Source organism: Bos javanicus, chromosome X, assembly GCF_032452875.1.
Source record: "Bos javanicus breed banteng chromosome X, ARS-OSU_banteng_1.0, whole genome shotgun sequence".
Lineage (NCBI taxonomy): Eukaryota > Metazoa > Chordata > Mammalia > Artiodactyla > Bovidae > Bos > Bos javanicus.
The window spans coordinates 105,648,937-105,669,248 of NC_083897.1; the positions used below are offsets into that span (position 1 = coordinate 105,648,937).

The following is a 20,312-nucleotide window of genomic DNA, read 5'->3' on the forward strand; positions in this document are numbered from 1 at the left end:
GAGCTGGGGCTCCATGCCCCTGGGTCATGCTCCACTGTCCCATCGGACCTCACCCACCAAACCCAGATTTGAAATAATATTATTCAGAATGCCAAGATGGCAACTGCAGAGCAGTAAACCCCAAGCGTGGGGCCCTTCTGAGCACAGGACCCTGTGACTGCACTGATTAGACTCCACATAGCCAGCCCTGCCCTACCTAACCAGCTTTTTTTCCTCTCTGGCTCCCTTGTTCCTGGGGTGGGGGTACAGACTCCATCTGCAGCTAAAGCGATATAGAGACTGCTGGCATTCCAACCCTGTAGAGGACAGAGGTCCCAGACATCCGGGATGTGAACCAGGAAGAGACCCCAAAAGCTCCCTCGTGAATGCTCTCCTACCACCTCCTAAGTGATGTCATACTGCCCATCACATACTCTGCAGGTATATGAGCTAAGGGGGCTGGTTGCCCACCCCAGCATCCATCCCCCAATTCCTTAGTAACTGGAGGCCGCAATGGCCTCAAGCTAAGCAGTAGCATTACTCGGCCTCCCTTGCAGCAAGAGGTGGCCAATTGGCCAATGAGACGTGAGTAGAAATCACGGGGTGGGACTTCTGAGAAATCTTTATAAAGGAGGCTGACTCAGTTGGATGGGGGTGTCCTTTTCTCCCCTTGTCTCTCCGCTTCTTGCTGCTTCAAGGATTCAAGGCAGTGGGTGGCATGATCAGATGGAGGAGGCAAGTTTGGAGAGGGTGGGTTCCATTGTTCCATGAGGAGCTCTCAAAGATCTGAATTAAGAGGGTCAGATGGGGAAGAGCCCAGGAGAAAGGTTAAGGAGGTACGACCTACAGGATTTGATGGTCGAGAGCACAGTCAGTACCTTTCTGTGTGCCAAGCAAAGTAGAATGTAAGCTCCATGACACAGGGACCGTATCTCTGTGGCTTACCATTCCACACCCTGGCCCAGCACAGTGCCAGGCACAAAGTGGGTAATCCCTATGTGTGGTCCAATAAATGAATGAAGAATGAATGAAAGTGCTGTAGAAGTCCTTTGAGGGCTTGACTCCTAATTGATCAGGAACATCCATCCCCAGGGAGCCCCTTGTACCCAGGGAATGATTCCCAAGTATGACTCTCTTGCTTTGTGCTACCTGTGAACTCCTGCCATCCTCATGCTCAGACTCAGGCTGGGTTTTGGGGGGACCTGGAGGACAAAAGCCATTGGAATGCCACCCTGCTCCAAGCTTTTCCCAACTCTGGCTCTGATGTGGTTTGCAGGCCAAGTTAATGCCACTGTTTCCACAACATCACTTCCTCTGCAGCGTGAGAAAAGAGGAAGAAAACTCGCTCTATGACTCTCCTCTTCCCCCAGGGAAAGCACAAAGCTGTTGGAAACAATAAAAGCAGCCCTGTGTAAAGGGGAGACTTTTGTCTGTGCAGTCAGGGGTTGCTGCGCCCGCGACTTCCTGCAGGGACATTCGGCAGTTTTGCAGATAAATAAATGCTCACATTCAGAATGACCAGCCTAGAACACTTTTATGAGCCTTTTCTCCTCCCCAGGCTGTACACAGATAATAAATCAAATTAGCATCCTGAACCTCCGGATCAGCATCACTTGTCACCAGTTCCCCCTGCATGAAGGGTAAGTGAGTTTCGGCAAGGCTGTGCTCAGCTATGATCTGGCCACGTGGGATTGAGGCCTGTGGCCTCCTTGGAAATCATTTGATGTTTCAGGCTGAGGTCACAGGGCCCTGTTGGTCACTCCAGACCAGACTGTAAAAGAGGTGGCTGAAGCCCCAGCCTTCTAATCAAGATTAGGTTGTTACTTAGAAAATAAACACTTTCATTTCTTAGTTAATAATCATAGGAACATGAGCCAAAATAGACAACTGTCAGAAAGACAGACAAAGAAGGAAGGGGAGGGAGGGAGGGAGAGAGGGAGGTAGGACAGACTATATCCATAATCAGAAACAGAGGCTAGCCATTTTCCTCCTCCATGTTCTGCCTAAGAGAGTGACTTACACAGCAGAGGCATTCAACAGATGCTGGAGGAATGGAGTTGGAAAGGAGAGAGTTTACTTTCAGGTAACTGGAAATGAAATTGGTCCTCATTTAAGGCTGCCCAATTAGTGACACAGAATGGACAACTGGTTAGGTTTAGAAAATGAGGGTTCGGGGAATAACAATATGACATAAAAGTATGTTCTATAGGATTACCTGAATATATACATTTTTTAAAATCGCATCCTCTCTTGGAGCACTGGAAGGAGCTGGACAGCCCAGAGCAGCAGTGGTAGGCTGTTCAAATGGCAGATGTGGTCCTACTGCCCAGCCATCTCCAAGCTGTTGGTTGAGGTAGATGACTGCCTTCCAAGAGATGTGACCTCACAGCTGGTGAGGGCTGGGACTCTGAAACAAGCTGCACAGATGTACGATCATGGTGTTCCTTATGTGGTCTGTGAATTGAAAAATAAGCGCTAACTGCAAGTCACGCTCCCCCCCACCCCCCGCCCCTGCCGCTGCCACCAAGGGCCTGTGGAAGGGAAACCAATGAGCCATGCTTGGTGGGTGTACCCTCCTTTCCTGTGATATGTTCAGATATGCCTGATCCTGAGCAGAAGCCTACAGAGAAGGAAGGGTGGGGGAAAATGGCTGAGATCAAGCAAAAGCTGCTTTGGGTATATGCCCCAGCAAGTTCAAATGCTGCCAGGCTGATTGGTTGGGGGGAGGGGTGGAGTGGGAAGTTAATGTATTTTTGAATAAGAGTTTCCTGTTATCTGCAAACAGTCACAAAACAGCTAGAGATTTTATTAAAATAGTCCTCTTAGAAGGAGCAGTGGTTGGGGCCGTTTTCTCTAAAATCATGGGTGGTTCTTGCCATGGGTGGTTCTGTTATCGTTTCTTCAGATACCCGTTCATTTCACCATTATTTACTAAGTGCCTACTGTGTGTCAGTCATAGGGCAACGTAGAAAATACACAGTCCTCAAACAAACACTAAGTTTTGTAGATGGGTCTGGACTTCTGATTCCAAGGTGACCACTAACAAAACGTTTAACCACTCAGACTCAGGGATACTTGGCTTCAAATTCCCACTAAGTCATTTAACTCGCTGGGTGACTTGATAAACTCATGTAACTGACCTGTAAAGTTTGAGGGCTCGTAAAGTACTCAGCACAGCGCGGAAGTGGGAGTACTATTATTATTTAGCGCGATCCCTCCACCCCACCCCAGCTCAGATCCCTGCCGCCCTCCACCGCTTGATGGTATTTCCGAGGCGGGCCAGGCCTTCTGCCGCTGGGCCGTGACCCTGGAAATCGGGTCAGGCTCTCGTCAAGACGTGAGTGTGTGTGTGTGTGTTGGGGTGGGAGTGGGGGGGGGGCGGCTTTCTTTGCGCGCGGCTTTCCCCAAGGTCTGTCGACAGTCTAAAAACTCACTTGAGAGGAGAGGAATGAGCGCGAAGTGGCTCTTTCGATCTGAGACACCCCCTCCCGGAGAAATCACCCCCTCCCCCCAGCCCAGCGCGGAGTGAAATCTTAGAAGCCGCGGCTGCCGGGTTTGAACGGAATGCCGGAGTCGGTGGAAGCCGGAGCTGGTCGGCCCGAAGGTCAGCGAGTTGTTTTGAGTTCTCGTACCCGGAAGGGGGGGAAGCAGGGAGGAGAGGACGCCGGGGCCCGAGAGACCCCGCGTCAGAGCAGAAATTGTTTGTGCTCCGGAACAGGCAGCTCAGCGGAAGCCGCGACGGGGGCGGGTCACGTGCGGCGGTGGCGGCGCAGCTGGCGGGGAAGCCGGGCTGGGACAAGGGCCGGGCCGGACGGGGGTGGCACGGGGCGGCGGCTTTCGCAGCCGAGGATGGAACCGGCGTACTCGGGCCGCTGAGCGAGTGGCGTCCCGAGCCTGGGGCGAGGGAGGCGCGCGAGTTATGGAGGGACTGGGGTTGGAGCCAGCGTGCTCGGAGCTCCGCGTGGTGCCGCACGGGCGGGACGGGAGATCGCTGTGGGGGAGGGGTGGTGGCGTGGGGGGGTACGGGAGTGGGTCCCCCCAGGCAAGAGTGGCGATAGCGGGACCGACGCGGAGACTGCACGGTCGTCTGAACCCCGAGAATGGAGGCACCGCTCCTGTAGTCGCTAGCCTTGTTTTCGTCTTTGCACGCAAATCCCGGAACGACCGGAACCGCCATCCCTGTCTGCGTCCCAGGGGTGCCCCATTACGCGCGGGGGAGGCTGCATCCCGCAGGGCGACTCCGGGAGGGGAGGGCTGCCGCGATGGCTCCGCGGAGGGCGCCGGCTGGAGTCGTGATGCACACGACCTACACACCTCCTTCTCCCCCGGAAGGAAAGGCTCAGGCCATCATCTCTGGGGACGCCCCGGGGCTGTGTGAGCTGTGCGGGGACCGCGGAGCGGGAGAGGGTGCTGTAGGGAGACCACCGGCCCTACCTTAAAGACAGGGGTGGCCTCGTGGCCGGGAATGAGGAGTTTCACGCTTCCCCGAAGTAGCGAGCGCTACTCCGGCGTGGGATGGAAAGAACACGAACTTGGTCAGCAGCCAGAGCGCTTGAGGACGCCTGACTTCGGTGCCCCCCTCCCGGAGTGGCCTGAAGTGTTTCCCTCTGCTGCGTAGTCCACGCGGTTGAGGTCCGAGGCCTAGATAAGTGGGAGGGTGTGGTCAGGCCTCTGATGTGAAACCCACCCATGTTCCTCTCGGACGCCACGCGGAAGAGGGGCGGCACGGTCCTCGCACAAAGTTTGCCACCCCACCTCTCATCGGGGAAGGGCAGTTCTTCCGGTGGTGGGGGGCAGGGAAATAATGGCTTGGGCACGGGGAGTGGTGCTAGTTCGTTTTCCAGAGGGGCGCGGGCGGCCAGCGTTTTCGCGTCCCCCGAGTGGCGGCGCTTGGCCCCGCTGCGAAGTCTACTGGGAGTTGAGGCAGCGGGAGCCGTGCAGAGTGTGGTGCGACGCGAGACGCCATTTGCATCCCCCTCCTCCCCCCCACCTCCGCCTGCAGGTTGGCGGGGGCCGAGGTGTCGCCCGCCGCGGAAGCGTGCTCCTCGCAGTGACACTGATTAGATGCTGTGTCGGTACGTGCCCGGAATCGGGTGGGCCTTCACCTCTCCTGTGCGCATACACTTTTCTGTTGGAAAACTTGCGGGTTATTCCAACCCCCCCTCCCCCCCCCCCCTTGCCGCACAGCTGCAGTCTTCAGGGCGGAATTAGGCGAGCACGTTAGCTCAGCCCCAGGGAAAGAGGATCGTGCTAGCGCTGGGAGGCCGCCGGGCCCGGGCCGCGAAAATCCAGCCCTGGCTTTGCGTCGAGCTGCCGAGTGCGGCGCTTACGCGCGCCCGGCCAGCCGAGGCCTGGTTTCCATCTGCCCCTTTTGCCTCCGTGTTAAGTTAGCCGGGGAAAACCCAGTGATCCGTGCACAGCCCCTCGGAGAACACCGCCTCCCCGCACCCCCCCCCACCCCCGCGCCAAGCCCGATTCTGACCGATGGAAAAAATGACAGTATAGGTCGGAGCAGGCTGCCCGCGAGTATTAATGCGGCCGCCTCCGTTCCCGGTGCATGGGGAGGATGGGCGCCAAGCCAGGAAACCGCCGAAGGAGGAGCCAGGAGGGCCGCCTGCCCCTTCCCGGGCTAGAAAACGTGGATTCTTAGAGAGACCAGACAACCGTGGGCAGACAGCTGCGAGAACTTATCCCACTAAATACAGGTTGTCCGTGTATCTTTCAAGCAAGATCGATCTTTTTGTTTTAATCAAGTACACGTTGAGTCAGTTACAAATACTGTGAGAACTGGTTGATCTGTAGCTGAAACCCCGCGCTCTGCCTGCTATGAAAAGTCTGGGCAGGAGGTACCGGACTGAGCATGATGTATCTTGGCGCAGGCCGTGTGTGTCCTGAGAAACCGCAGTCCCCTTTGCACTCCACCTTCGAGGACTCTTACTACAACTCTCAACGGGGATTTCTTTCCGTTGTAGTTTCTATTGGGGGCTTGCTTGTTCCTTGCAAAACCCTGCCTGGGATTGTTAGTACTTCCTAGTGGATGGTCCTGGGTTTTGGCTTTTATAAGCCCACGATTTTCTCTTGCCTTTTTCTTTTCCTGCGTTCGTGCGGCTGGGTGCTGTGGAGTCCTTTCCCGCACCCCGCCCCCGGTCCCGGTCCCGGCCCCGGCCCCAAACGTCTGCTGCCGCCGCCCTCGGACTCTCTCCTTCGCGCACCACGCGGCCTCGGTGGGGGAAAGTGAACTCTCCGGGTGGCGCTCGAGAACTGGAATTCTGACTTTGGGCTGCGGGTTTGCTCCGGAGGCTGGCCGGCAGCGGCGCGGGAGCCAGAGGCTGTGAAGGGGAAGCCCCAGAGGTGACCCCAGAGGCTTCGGGAGCAAACCCGGAGGCGCCCGCGTCTTTGTCTTTCGCGGGGCTGGCCGCCTGGCACGCACAGCTCGGATAAGAATCAACTGTGAGAGCGAGAGCGCACCGCCAACACATTTCAGTGACTAGGCAAACGCCGGCAGCCACGTAAGGAAAAGGCCATTTGCGTTGTCTTTGAAAAGGAAAAGGCTGTCCCACTTAATGAATTATGAGTGACCTGGGAGAGGCCAGGCGCGGAGTTTGTGGCGCCGAGGCCTCCTCGGGGCGCTTCTTCGCCCCAGCCCCGCCCCATCGTGCAGGAGACCCCATTTCAAAGGAAATGAGAAGCTTTTGGAAATCAGACATCTGACCCATTCTATTTACGTAAATAGTGGTACATTTGTGTGTCCCTAAAATGAGACTCACCAGCAGCCCAGGGACTGGGGCCTGCTGCCTGCCAGCTCTGGACCGGCGTTAAACTCTGGCTAACTTACATCCCCAGAGGATGTGGCTTTTGCCCAGCGTCTCTAAGAACTGATTTATAGGAGGTGGCCTTGAGCCATCAGAAAGGGTGGCCTGCAAGAGTCTACAGGACGTCCTCTAAACCAGGGCTGTTCGCCCAAGGCCTCAGGGAGAGGGTGGGTAATGGTGCCTGAGCCCTGGCAGAAGCTTCCCATTAATCCAGTCTAAATGAGCACCATTAAAGCAGTTTCCCCTTCCATCCTTACCACACACACGGGTCTTTAAGGGAAAGTCTAGTCGAGACAGTTTGAGCCCATTTTGCCTTAATTTTTTTATGGGCAGTAGTGCTATTTCTGGGCTTCCCAAGTGGCTCAGTAGGTAAAGAATCTGCAGTGCAGGAGATGTGGGTTCAATCCCTGGGTCAGGAAGATCCCCTGCCACTGAGTGTGGCAGGCTACAGTCCATAGGGTTGCAGAGTCCGACAGGACTGAGCACAGCACAGCATCAGCACCCTTTCTACCCTGTCCAAACTCTGCCTTCAGCAGCTTCAGCCTGGTAACCTGAAACTGAAATCTCTCAGTCGTGTCTGACTCTTTGCGACCCCATGGACTGTAGCCTACCAGGCTCCTTCATCCATGGGATTTTCCAGGCAAGAGTACTGGAGTGGGTTGCCATTGCCTTCTCCAGGGGATCCTCCCAACCCAGGATCCAACCCAGGATCTAACCCGGGTCTCCCGCATTGCAGTCAGATGCTTTTACTGTCTGAGCCCACCAGGGAAACCTGGTAAAAGTATCAAATCCTAACAACACTGTAGCCAGGCAGAGTCCTATGCACTTTATGTATGAATTCATATCATCCTGAACACAGTCCTATGAGTTAGACAGTTACCGGTATCATGTTACAAATGAGGACACTGAGGTCCTGAACGCTTAGGAGGCTCTGTGGCACATTTTGGGCTATGGCCAGGATGGTCCCCAACTGAGGAATGTAGGGCTGTGCTGCCTCCCCGGTATTGTGTAGTGAAGGTGAGCTGTTTGGGTTGGGGGGAGACGGTGTTGGACCTACCACCTTCCAAAGGGTTATGGGAAGAGATGGGGAAGCCCGACAATTTGGCCCTTATCTTGCAAAGGGAAGTCCCGAAGCCTCTTACAGAAGCACGTTATAGTGGCGGCAGAAGGAACCAGGGAAGGCAGTGCAAAGGCCCCTCGCCCCACGTCGCCGCATAGCATCCGGCGGTCACGTCCGCCGGAGGTGACTGGGGGCTGGGGACAGCCGATTGCGAAGGAACTCCTTATCGCCGAGAGTCAGTGGTCTCAGGAGGCGGAGTTAAACGACCGCCTTCGGGGTGGGGGTGGGGGCTAGGTTAAGCCGGTCCCTGGGCCCCGGGCGTACCCCCGGACTCCTTTCGCGGAGCCGGCCGGATGCCTAGCAGCGCCTTCCGCACCTCCGGGCTCCACTCCGCTTGAGCCGCCAGCCCTGGGCACGGAGCCTGAGGACCGGAGCTGGAGAGGCCAGCTAGACGAGTCTCGATTGGGATAGCTGGTTCCGGGTTGCTCGTACACTCACCCTGCCGCCCCCATACACTCATCCCCCTTTCCGGGTGCGCGTGCGTGCGCGTGCACACACACACACACACACGGATCTCCAGCCCGCAGCCCGCCTCCCGGGCCTCCGCCTTCCCTTCCTCCTCCCAGCTCCGGCGCTTCCGAAGCCCGTGGCGGTTGTGTGTTGCACTCCGGAAGAGTCGGGGTTGGGGGAGCCGTGCCACCTCGCCCCTCCCCAGGGTCCGTGCACACGCTGGCGCCTCGGGGGCGAGCAGCCAGGCCTGGGGATCCCCAACTCCCACGGGAAGTAGCGGTGGCTGCCGGGGACCTGTGCACTCTGTGTTTCGTGTTTCATGATGGCCCGGGGGTCAAAGGCGAGGGCCAAACAGTGGGGCCTACGCGTGAATGGGGATGGCGATAAATACCCTTTCCGGGAAGGCTGGCCGAGTCTCGACCACGGCTACTAGGAGTCTGCCCTGCATGGCTTGTATTGGCCACAGTTTGACACCCTGGATGCCCAGGCCAGGGTGTGGCCCTGTGTGTCTTGGGGTTGGGGTGCGAGGTGTTGTGGTCGGAGGCGGCACTGGAAAATCAGCCCCCCATCTCACATCATCCTGGAGCCTTTACTTCTAGCTCGGAAGACCCTTGGGCCCGGCTGCCCTAACCACCGCCAGAGCCCGAGAAGGGACTGGCAAACCGGCCTATCCGCACTTACGGGCTTTGAGAGGCCTCGGCCGGCAGCCGAGCCGAGGGAGGGAGCGCAGCAGCCCGCGCGCCTCAAGGCAGAACACACGCCTTTCCCGGAACCTTGAAACCCTGGGGAGCCGCTGCCATCTTCGCGTGACGAGCAGCGAGACGCCGGTGATTAAGTGTTTCTTTCCGGCTCCCTCCCCGGGTTGCGGCTCTCCTCCTTGCCGGAGAGGGAAGAATAAAACCGGGGCGCGGGTGGGGGCAGGTAGCACACAATTGCGGTCTCCACTCACCCTGTGTCCGCACTGGTCTCCCAGGATGCGTCTACGCGGGGCGCCCTCTGCCCCTTTACACAATGCCTCGGCGAGGATTGAGGCTCTTGGGGTGTCGACATGCCTCAGTTTCCATCCGCCTCGAGCCCAAATCGCGAAGTTTAATGCGGTGGGGGAGGGGGCACACATTGCTGAAGCCACCCGACCCCCATCTCTTCTCCCATGGGAATTAAACCTTAATACAGGAATCCCCCACCCATGCCAGGGACTAATCCTGCCGCCCCTCCTGGGATTAACTCGGCTCACAGGTCCATAAAACACTTCCGGCGCGGTTGGAGGGTCTGTCTGCAGAAACACTTTAAAATTATCCTCCCGGGTTTGGAGTGGGAATTGACCCGGTGGAGGGAAGTGAGTAAATCGGAGGGTTGTAAGAGGTGATCCGTGCGGTTTGCAGGCTGTCGAAAGAGGTGCCTAAACTGTGGGCTGTCGGGGCTGCTTCAACCCAGAGGGTGACCTGGGTCCCAGTAGACACATCTCGGAAAGGGATGCAACATTTACTAAATGACATTGATCTGGAGGAGAGTGGAGGCAAGCAGGAGCTGGTAGGTTTCAGCTGACTTCTGGCCCCTTTTCAATGAGGCCAGAAACTTACTGTTCCTGAAACTGTTTGGGGTTTGGGGCAGAGAATCAGTCTCCTGCCCCTCTTAGGTGGGATTCTGAAGACCAAGATCTTAAAGCATTTGGTAAACAGGACCTGATCCCCTCCACATCATTGTGACTAATGTTCCATCTCTCTTACCCTAGAAAACAGAGTGGTTTGCTGATTAAAAAAAAAAAAAAAGTAAAAACCAACCCTTCCTCTAATCCACACAGGAATGTACAGATAAACAGTATCCAAAAGCCATTTAAGATTTTGAACATCTTCTTCTTTTACATCACTTCAAATTAACTTTCTGAGGTAACAGAACATTCTTTGGAATGTTCTGAGAAACATTCCTGTCCAAAGTGGGGGTTAAATGAAAGGAAAAAAGACCTTGAAACCGGGTCAAATCACACTTTAAGGAGAAGAAAACCGGATGAAGAATATAAATTCTAAGTAGCTTTCTGGCTCCCTATCCTTCTGTTAGTCTGGAGAGCAGATGCTATAGATACCAGGCCACCCCCATAGGACCCCGGAAGTAGGTCCTGACTCGGACTTGATCCACTAAGGGCGAGGTGACGTTGGCCTTTGGGGGGTGGGGGGAAGACAGTGAGGAAGGGCAGTCATTTGCTTTAAATGAACATCAGAAGAAAGACCTAGGCCTGCCTCTGCGTCCTGAGGACCCAGAGCTACTAAAACTGTGTGTTGGGAGGCGGCGCCCGACGACCTCCTTCCCCGCAGATGGACTCACGCAGCGTGACCAGCCCCAGGTGGCGCCCAGGCACACTGGGGATAGAGGCCTGGGCCGCGCATTCACTCTGCCTCGCAGATTGCAAACGGGGGCCTTTGGCTGGACCGCCCACCGTCCATTCTCTCCCCTCCCTTGCCCGAGGCCTCCGGGCAGGGTCTACTCGCCTCCACCCCACTGCCCCTCGGGCTGCGTCCTCCCCTCCCTGGCACCCAGCCCGGATCCTGAGGCCTCCCCCGCTCGCCCGCAGCCCCCGTTCTTCCCCTCGTGATTCATTTAGCAACGGTGCAGAAAGCCTGTTTACCTCTGCAGCCCAGGGCGACTCGATCTGCGTAAAAAGCCCTAACGCCAGCGCCGACCAGTAGGGGGGGATTGTCCTATAGATTATTTCTCCTCCTGGGGTTTTTTTTTTTTTTTTTTTTACGAGAAGGCTGGGTTGGAGAGGGGGTGGGGTGGCGTGTTGCTGCTGGTTTTTAAAACACCGTATTTGAAAGAGAAACAAAAGCCACACAAAAGCCGTTTAGGAGGTACCAAGGCTGTTTTTACATATAAAAAGTGCAGCGAATACCAAGGGGCCCCCAGCAGTGATAAACTAAATGGTTGGCCGATTTCGACAATTAGCAGTTAATCTGTTATCTGCGATCTGCAAACAAGTTTTGAGGCTCGAAGGACAGCGAATTCCTGTTCCAGTCGACGGCGTTGTACTCTTGGGCACCTTCGATGCTCTGGGTTTCTCAGAGTGCAAATCCAGCTTCGGCAAACATGGGTTTCCCGAGTTGGAGGACAGACTTAGGTCACAGAAAATTCAGTCGGGCAGCCAAGAGGCCTCGGCCTGTATCGCCCCTCCAGCCCTAGCTTGTCTCTTTGGTTCCAATTTCCCCAAGGTTTTTTTTTTTCCTCCCCCCGTCATCTAATTTCGCACGTAGTAGGCCTCCAGCAAATGTGGAATGAGTGTTGGAAACCAAAGTGAGGCCCTCGGCCTGTAAAGCAGGCTGATGCGCGGCCTCGCCCTCGGAACTCCCTTCGGGTGCCCAGAGCCCTCTGGCCGCCGCAATCTGCGCGCAGCTTCGCCCTGAGCGGGCCGGGGCGGGCGGGGGAGGCCGGGAGGCATGAAGCGCCTGGAGCCTGCACGATGATAAATATTGCGCAGACAGCCCATAAATAATTTGCATTATGTTCAGCTGACAACGCAGGGCGATTAATTTTAATAGCTACATATTTGCCTGGGCTGCTGCTTTCGTAGGCCCGGTAATGAAAGGCGAGAGGCCGCCCTGGCTCTGTGCTCGCGGTCCCGGAAGGCAGCCGGGAGGTGCGGGAGGGCCCGACGAGGCGTCTCCTCCAGGCAGCCCCCCGGGGAGTCCCAGCCTCTGAGCCCCCCTCTCGCTCTCCAGGCCGTGTAGACGCGGGGTGCGTGCGCGCCGCGAGGGCACCCCCGGGGCCTGGAGCAACAGGAACTACCATAATGACACTGCACATTTGTCTGTCCGGGGAGAGCCACTTGTGACCACGGGACCCTCCCCAGGGCGATGCGCCCCACTCGGATCAAGTCCGGAGTGTACTCCGAAGGGGATTTCACGTTCCAGTTTGGGTGGGGGTTGGGAAGGGCTGGTGCTAGCCCGCCGATTCACCGGTAGGCCCCCGCGCAGCAGAGGCTTTTACGCCCTGGGGACCCAGGCAAAGGGCAGAACAAAGCCCGGCTGCCCACGCGTCCCGTCCGCGCGCGTCCCGAGTCCTGCGGTCCTGCGTCCCGCGGGAGGCCTCTCTAAAACGCTTTCCGAGCTCCTCGATTAAAAGGACCGCACACATAAAAGACAGAAGAAAGGATTTGGAGCAGCTCTTAAAAAAGGGGGCGGGGAGGGGAGCGCAGCGAAGAAGGACGCGGCGCGGCGGCTGCCGCGGTCCCGTGGCGACCGGGTGCGCGCGTGTGCGTGTCTGTGTGTGCGTTCCGATGACAAAGCCCCGCCGCCGCTGGCGAGCTCCCGGCTGCTTGCGCACTGGTGGGGGAGGGGGGGAGCCCGCGCTCGCGTAGGTAGCGGGGAGTCGAAGCTTCCCGGGAGAAAGAGTTCATTCATAAGCCGGAGGAGGCCTCCTGGCCGGGCCAGGTGGAGCCTCCCGAAGCCAACACCTGTGTGTTTGCCTGTCTGAAAAGGGGCGAGCGCATCGAATATTACCATATTTTAATTGCCTTTCGCAAAGGTCATCTCTAATTACGGGTTGCGAGGAGGGTTGGCCAGGGGTCTGTAGCCCTCGATTGTGTGCAGGAGTGTGTGTGTCGCCGCTGAGACAATGCTCTTATCGAAATGCCAATCCGAGGGTGTCCGTGCGCGCCTGCGAGGCGGTCACGACGTGCCGGATCCACGCAGACCGGGCTGCGTGCACAATAAAAGCCGAGCAGGCGGCGAAGGGCAGCGCAGACCCACGGGTTTTCTTTTTAGAAACGATGGTGCGAAGAGACTTGACAATAATAACACGCAGCAGGATTAAATCAGAGTGGGAATAAGAAAATGCATTTTCGTTCCTAAAACCGCGTCCTGCGGTTAACCCATCCGATCCCCCAAGAGCTTTTTGTGCCCACGTGGAGTCCCGCACGGGGACAGGTGCGGGGCACAGAGCGGCTTTGGGGGTGCTTGGTGATGGTCCAGGACAGGCACCCTATTTTAATACTAATCTCTTCCTTTAATGCACCGTAGTCAGCTACAGTGAAGTGGAATCCTTAACGACGTCTATTTTATGGGGAATGATAACTGGCTAGTTGAAAAGGAGAAAGAGAACATTAAGGGTTTTTTAACTTTTAAAAGTCTGCATTTCCTTAGTTTTCATCACTTGCGGAAGCCCTTGAGGCAGAAGCCTATTGTAACTTCTTCTGAGGGAGCAGCCAGGCGGGAAGGTTGTTGGAGGGTCAGGGGTTCTTAGGAGGATATTGTGGAGATGAGGGGGTGGAAATCAGTGAAGAGCAGTTGGTCAGGGGTGGCCAGCAGCGACTCTAAACTTGACTTTATCAAAGGAGCCTGACGTCTCTTAGCCACCATGCTGTTTCTGGGAGTCAGGAGACTCGCAGAGTTGGAGGGTTTTGTACTGGCTCTGCTTCCTGCCTGCCCCCCACACCTGGCCTCCTGGCCTCACCAGCAGCCTGCTTTGCCCGGAGGAAGGCAGAGCCAGATGACGGGTCCAACCCCCGAGAGACCGCCTGGCTTTCTCCTCCCCTGTAATCAAAACCAGATGCACTTAAGCGCCTTTCATCAGAGGAAGCCCAAAGCCCTTTAACAGGCTTCAATAAAAGCCTTGCTAGGGCCTACCAGCCTGCTCAGTGTCCAGGCTCCTGTGCCCATGTCCCACTGGAGGAAGCCTGGGTCGACCAACAGGGCCTAGCTCCTCCCAGAGGGACCCCAGAAGCCAAAGACATCTCCATAGCCAAGGCAGCCCTTCCAGACAAGTATGATGCCAGGATCCCTGCCAGGTGTATAAGCACAGACTCCTTTGATAGGAGGAAAGAAACCAGCAAGGACGAGAAGCCAGCAGCTAGTGCTGAAGGAAGGATAGGAAGAACCAGAGGGACTCAGAAAGTAGCAGAGAGGTGAAAGGGTGATAATGATCAAGATATTCAGAAGCACTCCAAAGTACTTGGACTACCCCCACGTTCAGAGCCCTTATCCTATCCTATTGCAGCGCTTCTGTCTCCCACACTAGACTACAAACTCCCCAAGGGCAGAGACTGTCTTATTTATCTTTGCAAGCCTGGTGCAGGTTGGCACTAAATACGTGGTCAAAATGTTTGGGAGATCACAGGTGTGGTGGAAAGCTCTGGAGCAAGACACATCTGGGCTTAAGATGGGAGCTCTGCCTAGTGACTCAGCAGTAATTTGCCTGAAATGCAGGAGACCCAGGTTCGATCCTTGGGTACGGAAGATCCCCTGGAGGAGGGCATGACAATCTACTCCAATATTCTTGCCTGGAGAATCCCATGGACAGAAGAGCCTGGCTACAGTCCGTAGGGTCGCACAGATTTGGACACAACTGAGCAACTAACACTCTGCCTCCAGTGGTTATGTAACTTTTTTGAGTCTCAGTTTCCTTATTTGTGAAATGCGCATGAGAGTGCCTGCATCACCAGATTGGGGAAAGACGTGTGAAGTAATTGCATGTAAAGCAATAATGAGGTTTTAGTCAACAATAATAATAATAAGGTTTTGATAACTGTTGTGCGCTTATTCTTGAAGGAGTGACAGAGGGTTGGGGCTGATACTGTTTGAAGCATAAGAAGACCTCATGGGCCTGGGATTTGGGTCAGCAGGGAATTGTTTCTAAAATGTGTGTTCCATAGCCCTGGGAATTGGAGCACTAGGACCCCACTGTTCAGCGGGCAGGCAGCCCCAAGGCTGTGAGCTGGGCGAGGGAGGGCATGTCAGCCCTTGAACTCAGGCTCTGGGGCAGGGCCCAGGCCCCTGTGTGCTCCTCTGCAGGGCTTCTTGTGGCCAAGCCACCTGAGATGAGTGGTAGCAAATAACCCCAGTTGGTGCTGGCTTTCTGTGATCTGGGGAAGAACTGTCCCTTGGGCTTCATTCATCTCAGCTCCTGTTTCGCGATTCTGCTGATCTGCTCAGTGCCAAGTCGTATCCGACTCTTCGACCCCGTGCCCTCTGTCCATGGGATTTCCCAGTCAGGAATACTGGAGTGGGTTGCCATGTTTTCCAGGGGATCTTCCCAACACAGGGATCAAACCCGCATCTCCTGCATTGCAGGCAGATTCTTTACCTGCTGAGCCATCAAGGATGGCTGTATTTTATCTTTGACAAGTTCACCCCTTGGCATTTGGCAGGGCAGGGGCCCTTCTCTTTGCCTCTTCTCTTTGCTTCTTGGCCTATTCTGGCCTGTTCAGTAGCTCCTCGCCTCTCATCCCCCACCCCCCACACAATTTGGCCAATTTGTCTGCACATTGCAGGTGGCTTGTTCTTTTCTCCTGCCCCTTGGCTGCCATGCTTTTTGGATGTGTGTGGTGGGGGTAGGGGAACTAGGACCTGGCCCCCCATGCCCCCCCACTCAGTCTTCCACATTCCAGATGTCTGGCATCCCCTCCCTCAGCACTTTCCCAGGAGGGCAGGCTGTGAGTGAGGGTCAGTGGGCTGCCTGGGCAGCAGGGACTCTGAGTACCTGTCTCAGGGAAGCAGAAAGAGGGGGATCGGAGGGAGGGAGAGGCCCAAGGGCTGCTGGGTGATTCTGTAGGTATGGCCAAGCCAATGTGACCTTGAGTATCAGGGATGAAAATGTATATGTCTGGACTGTAATGCAATGGGGTAGTTGGGGGTCAGGGAATGAGAAGATGTGGGGTTTGTGGAGGAATTGGGAAGAAAATGAAGCAAGCTGACTCCCCTTCTGCATTCCATCCCACCCCCTCCCTGACAGGAGAACCTTTGAGAAGAGGCAAGAAAAATGTGGGAGGGAGGAGGAAATGTTTGGTCCTGCTCTCCTGCCCCATGAACTGGCTCGCTTGTACAGCCAGTGTAGGTTAGGAGGTAACAACAACTGGGGTCCTTTCAACCAGATCCTTTAGGACAGTAGTCCCCAACCTTTTTGGCATCAGGGACCAGTTTCGTGGAAGTCAATTTTCTCACAGACCCCCAGGGACTGTGTGTGTGGGATGATTCCAGCACCTTACATTTATTGTGCACTTTCTCTCCATTATTATTACATCAGCTCCACTTCCGATCCTCAGGCATTAGATCCCGGAGGTTGAGGACCCCTGCTTTAGGGGAAATGTGAGTTCAGATTTGAGAGGGAGACAGGTCACTGTCTGTCCTCCAGGGATCCCGTAAAGAACAAGAAGTTGTTCCATCCAAGGTGGAGGATTTGGGTTGTGATGAAATGTGTCCTGCCCTCCACACTTGTGATTTTAATCCAGCTTGCCTTCCAGCAGGCATATTATAAAATAGACCTCCCCTTCTTACTATCAGAAGTGAGGGTCAGAGCTTGTCAGCAGCAAGGGAGCTAGTGTGAAAGCAACTGAATTCTGCTTATGGACTCAATGGGTCCAGAATTCAGTGGAGATTCTGGGGGCTGGAATCATCTGGAGGCTGCCTCACCCACTTGTCGGGCTGCTGGCCGGGACCTCCGCTGTGTTCAGAGGCACCAGCACAGGGCTCTGTGTGTGGCTTGGGCTTCCTTACAGTATGGCAGCTTAAGGGCAGCAAGACTTGAAGTTACATAGCAGCCGCTCAGGGCTCCAAAAACAAGCCTTCCAGCATCACCTCCTCCAACCCACCCTCAGAAACCATGTGGCGTCATTTCTACTATATTCTGTTGCCTATGATGAGTCACGGGCCCACTCAGATTCAAGGCAAAGGGACATAGACCTACCCCTCATTGGGAGGAGTGTCAAAGAACTTATGGTCACTGGGGAAAAAAGAAAGAAGAAAGCAAGCCATGCCAGGCACTCTTGAGAGCTAAGCTTAATTAGCACTGGCTCTAAACAGAATAGTCTACATTATAATAGGAGCTTGTACCCTCAAGAGGCTGCATAAATTATATGGGGGGTGAGGGAGAGACAGAGAGCTAAAATTAGGCCAGGGTAAAAGAAATAGAGCCATAAAGCAAATATGGGTCTTATGGAAAATAGACGATATCAAAGGATAGCTCTCTCTGTGAGCTTGTGATGTGTGGGAAGGACTGAGGAAGAATTGGTTGGTGGGATCAGCTGGGTTGTAGGCCCTTCAGCATTGAAAGGGAAAGCAGGTAAAGGACAGGACTGTGGAATCTGGCTGCCACCATCCTTCACCCGCCATCTTAGGGGGATCTGTGGTAACCCTTCATTGCCTCAGGCAACATTATTTTCATGATTTGCTTGCAAATCACTTTTTTTTTCTTTCAACATACAGATACCTTTCTGTGGTACAGAGCTGGAAATGTAGCCAGTGTATTTGCTAAAGTGTGGAAAAAAATAATACATTGCTCTAATAATAAATGACTCTAATACTTACTGTTTGTCCCCTACCCCCAGGTGTGGTTTTAAATATCCACCAAGGATAGTGTTGTGACTGAAAGGGGCTGGGTACATCTCTAGGGCCCCAGGTTCCCATTATCCTTGTCTCTAACCCCTGAATGGAGAGTTTGACTTCTAATTTCATGCTAGGGGTTTCACAGGCAACATAATTGTATTTGCCTCTGCCTTTGATCTGCTATTTGATCTGCTATTTCATTGTGGCTCGACTAGGAGACAGAGATAGAAACGCAGTGGAAAAACACGATTTTGTTTTGCTTCGGAATTGGCAGTTATTATTTTCTCTGGCTCCCTTAATGTGACACGCCTTCCCTAAATCTGAAATCTCATCATTTTCCCGTTTTTTAAATTCCAAAAGGCATGTGCACCCTCTGGCTGGCTTTCCTTTTTTCCTCATGAAGATTTCATTTTCAGCAAGGCTTTGGGGCGGGATGCTCCTGTCTTTAGATCTCAATGAAAATTGAAATCCCTGAGTTAGTGGAGGACTCCCAGTTAAACTCTGACTGACCTGCCCCTTTCCTGACCTCACCCCAACTTCCCAGGATGTACCTGGTTCACCTCAGCCTCTCTTCAGGTAATTAGGGGTCTACAGGGCTGAAAAACAGGTCTGCTCTGCTGGGAAACCAAAGAAACCCAAATGGAGCAGGAACCTTGTGCGTCAGAACTGAGCAACCTTCAGTATAGCCCCCCAAAGAAGCTGGCTTCTGGAGCAGGGCCAGGTCGGGCTGTGTAGCTCGTGTGCTGTACTAAGGCTCCCAGCCACCACAGGAAGTGAGGACTGGAATTCAGGCCCAGAGGCACTTTTCTCCAGTGCTCCTGATAGCAGCAAATAGGCTAGTGGCAGTTCTGTTCTCAGGGCAGAGGCAAAACAGATTTTCTCTCTGATCACTAAGAAAAGAGACGGTGACACAGGACAGGACGGGGGTCAAAAGGGCATCTTAGGAGCAGATCGGGCCAGCCTTAGGCTGTAGATCAAGCCAGCGTTGACTGAGCAGGTTGGAGCAGTAGGCCCGTTATTCGCTCTTTGTTTCATCCCCTCTCATCTGCATGGTCCAGTGTTCATAAATTATTGAATTACTAGATCCTTCCTAGGCTTTATTTGGAGTTAAAAAAAAAAAAAAAGACAGGGGTGTCACCCTACCTATGTTTCTTGTTTAGCCAGCAAGGTGGGATTTGAAGTGGGGGCGGGGGGATGTTTTCTTTGGTTTTGAAGGTGAAGCCTTTCAGGGATGTTGTTAGCTGCAGGACTATATGTAGTGGGTGCAGCCATTTGAGTGGAAGACCCTAACAGGTGGTGCAATAGAGTTGGACATCCTAACAGGTCACCTGTGAACTGAAATTCACATTAACGTGTAATGGGCAAAGACAATTTGCATTTAAAAGTGGAGGATCATCCGGAGAAAGCAATTCCTAATCAAAGTTAACTCCAAAGAGGGATTTTTCTGGTGTGAGCAGTAGGCTCCTAGGGGAAGCCTCTGGAAGCCTTCTAAATTAGCCCTGTAAAGCTTGCGCCTGTTCATTTCTATAGTGGACAGTGTGGGTATTTGAAATTCCATTAATACTTGGGAAGGTATTTTCACAGTAAAGCCAGAAATGGCGTCTCCTGAGAACAGCAAATTTAGGTGACTTGCTCTTTATAGCTAGGAATGGACAGGCCAGGCGCTCTAAATCCATTTGCCTTCCTGTTTCTTTCCATACTTTGCATAATTGGAACTGGGTATGTTGAAGAAAGACAGTTTCAAAGGACATTAGTTACATCATTGTGGCTGGGAGTTCTCAGTTTTATTTTTCTATATTTTTATTTCTATAGTTATATGTGTGTTTACTTTTTAAAATTAATTTGTATTTTTCACAAAGGAATTATTTGCCCAAAGTTTATGAAGCCCAAATAGTATGTAAAGGATTGTTATAAGAAAGCACCCCTCTCCCTTGTTCTGCCAGTTTCTTCTGCTAGAAGAAACTTTCTAAGTAATATGTAGATGTGGCCTTTTCTGGAAAAAATCCACAATAACATCATCTGTTGACCTCCTGGTGTGGTAGAGGAGGATTTTAGTTCTCTTCGTCACACTTCCCCTCCCCCACCCTCACAATAGACCTGTACCATAATTTCTTATTAAATTCATGTCCAGTGTTTACTTTGTAACCACATATGGATTGTTTATTGCTGAGGCAGATGAGCTTCAGTGATTGCGTTTCCTTTCTTGTAGGATTTTTTTTTCCCCTGGAGTTAATAATTGCCTCCTTTTTCTATTTGCTTCATTTTCTTTGACCTATGACTGATTTTTCCCACACTCTCCAACCTCTCTACAAATCATCTTGGGGCAGTTTTTTTTGCATTCACATCTTGGATCCCATCTGCAAAAAGGCTGATCTTTTTTTGTTCTGTGTGTTTCTTTTTTCATTCCCATTGTCTTCCAGCTGCAAACCTTTTTAGAAGTTTCTCATCTTCCATTTAGTTTTATTTTCTAAAACTTTGCTTTTTATGAAGTGTGATGGGAGTTTTACCGATTTCAAAGTGAGGGAGGGAGGAGGTGGTGGTATTGTGTTTGGATGGAAAACTGCATCTCTACAGCTCAGTTGATGTCAGGAGCAGAGACATGAATCCTAAGTTTCTGAATCTTGGTATTTTGCTTAGTTTAAATAA

The 20,312-nt window shown here is 53.6% G+C and overlaps 1 protein-coding gene and 1 long non-coding RNA gene across 3 annotated transcripts in view; one reads left to right on the forward strand and one right to left on the reverse strand.

Moving 5' to 3' along the window:
* The window catches only part of LOC133243478 (uncharacterized), a 28,431-nt gene extending 24,932 nt beyond the window's left edge, over nucleotides 1–3,499 (reverse strand). The window contains exons 1-2 of the long non-coding RNA XR_009735091.1: nucleotides 3,414–3,499; nucleotides 2,195–2,433 (exon numbers count right to left, since the gene is read on the reverse strand). This is a non-coding gene — a long non-coding RNA (uncharacterized LOC133243478). The remainder of the gene's footprint in view (nucleotides 1–2,194; nucleotides 2,434–3,413) is intronic.
* Nucleotides 3,221–20,312, forward strand: part of BCOR (BCL6 corepressor) — a 119,214-nt gene continuing 102,122 nt past the window's right edge. The window contains exon 1 of one of the 2 annotated variants that reach the window (XM_061410425.1): nucleotides 3,221–3,316. The gene's annotated coding sequence lies outside the window, so the exon portion shown is untranslated. Of the gene's footprint in view, nucleotides 3,317–3,492; nucleotides 3,584–20,312 lie in introns of those variants that run through there. The other variant, XM_061410421.1, reaches the window with a different exon arrangement.